Here is a 2,215-nt window from a genome sequence, read left to right on the forward strand (position 1 = left end):
AAACACACAATTAAAAGAACAAGAATGAGTTTTGCAAGGGCTTTGTGGGACTTAGTCGGTGGTGTAAAGTTTGACCAAAAGTGAAACTCTATCTTGCACAAAGCTTGTTCCTAAAGTAATGATTTCTTAAGGGCCAAGTTTGTATCTCTATATATAGGATTAGAATTAGTTGTGTAGAAAAAATTCAATCTAAAAGAATGGTAAATCTTTGTGTTTAGGATTTTGGTCTCTTTAGTAGGGAGGATCGTGCGCTACCGTGAAGGTTAATATCAGTGTGAGAGAAGAACTTGTAGAGAGAGGATTTTGGTGTTATAGTGTTTAGGGTTTGCGGATTTGCCCTAAAACAAGTTTATAATTTCCATGTTTCTCCTCTGTTAGTAGCAGCTATGAAGACGGTGTAGAAGAGAAGACATGAGGCTGGTTTGCACTACACCAAATCAAGGTTTTTGCCACAGGGCATATCTGTTACTAATTAAATTTGTAACACATACAGACAGTTGGAGAAACGCTGTGATAATAAATGTTATCATTATTTGTAACAGTTTTTCTGTGACAAAGAATTATTACAGTCACATTTATCGACTGTTACAATAATTCCTAATTTTAGGATTGCGTAACGTGTCGTATTTTTCACATTTATGTTGACGGTTTAATCTGTTACTCTATATTTTAGCACAATTACCGAATGACACGTGTAACATTTTGTCACGATGACAGTAATACCTATAAGTGTTACCTATTTATTAGCAACAAATTCTTTGAGGACACGTGTCGTTCTTTTAAACTGTTGTTTTAAATGACGACACATTTTTTTTTATTACATTTGTTGCTACAATTATACAAAAAACAATTCTTAAAATTACAATTAAAAAAAATGGGTAGTCCGGATCATTTTCATGAACCCGGGCTTCCAGTTTACAGGGCCTGCAATACACTTCATCATCATGGATCTGGACTCCACAAGATCTGCAGCATTTCCTAAAATAGGAAGCAAAATGACACTGAGAATGCCACTGGCATATTCCATAAGTCTGATGCTCCCTGAAAAGAACAATCAAACCATTAGTTGTCTAGGAAACATGTAGCAACAAGATGAAAGGCCTAATGGAAAACACATCCAGGAAACAACAAGATCTAGGGGTTAAGAAGACAACAAATGGATTAAGATTTCTAGTAGATAAGAATTAGGCCGCATTCGAGTGAGTAAAGGTATGCATTACTTAATTGAGTGTATTTTTCAGTTGTGAGTATATAAAAGGTTGTTCTGCTGATGTTATAGCAACGGAAACACTTATATCAGCTTAATGGGGTTGACTATGTTCATAACAGTCATACCCATACAAGTACTAAATGAGTCGCATAATAATAGAGGCCTACTGCAGGGGAGTATATGATACCTTTATCGCATCAACCAGGTCTCCAGAAAGAACGGAAATCCAAAGAATTAAAACACCTAGCCATCCGATTGCTTCCCATAGCGTTATCTCAGGGGCCTCATCATCATCATCAGACTCTTCTTCCTTTTGCTCCTCTTCTACCTACGAAAATTTCATGCGGCATATATTAGAGATTGCATCTTCAATAGTATAGATAGTTCTCTTCATTACTATTCCTAGCATAATTTTCACCGAAAATATAGCTGATTAGTATTAGAAAACAAAAAAACTCAAACATCTTTTCGCTTATAAACGGCCTGTTAGATAATCTCACCTCTTCGACAGGAGTAGGCTTATAAATATTGTCCTGACTCTTCAATTGTAAAAAGAGGTAGCTAGCAGTCTTATCATTACTGATCCACACTAACCACCTTTCTTACCATCAGCACCTGCAAAGAAGTCGACATTTTCAGCACTAAATTAATGCCCAATCTGAAATTCTTTTACAAACCTAACTAAAAAAGTTCAAAATTATTCATACGGTCTAGAATTTTACCTGCCGGACTTCACCATTAGTGTCTTTGATCGCTAACTAACTCGCTCAATTGAGAAGCAAGGTTCAGCCATCAATTCGTTGTTGAGAATCTTCCATAGACAATCTGGATGTCCAAACTCACTTTGAAGCTTTAAACCACTGACATGATACATACATTCAGTAGACATAACAAAAACTCCTATTAGATAATACAACTGCATCACTAGGACCAATTTGAGGGCCTGTAAAACAAACCAGTTAAACAATCAACACATCATTTGGAAAAGAGACTGCTTAAATGGAA

General features: G+C 35.9%; 1 long non-coding RNA gene across 1 annotated transcript; it reads right to left on the bottom strand.

Moving 5' to 3' along the window:
* Positions 1 to 927: 927 nt before the first annotated feature.
* On the bottom strand, positions 928 to 1,811 carry LOC113293863. Its single transcript, XR_003332624.1, has 3 exons — positions 1,711 to 1,811; positions 1,398 to 1,538; positions 928 to 1,041 (listed from the first exon to the last, which is right to left on the bottom strand). It is a non-coding gene; the product is annotated as an uncharacterized LOC113293863 (long non-coding RNA).
* Positions 1,812 to 2,215: the final 404 nt, after the last annotated feature.

Source organism: Papaver somniferum, chromosome 7 (assembly GCF_003573695.1).
Source record: "Papaver somniferum cultivar HN1 chromosome 7, ASM357369v1, whole genome shotgun sequence".
NCBI classification, from domain to species: domain Eukaryota; kingdom Viridiplantae; phylum Streptophyta; class Magnoliopsida; order Ranunculales; family Papaveraceae; genus Papaver; species Papaver somniferum.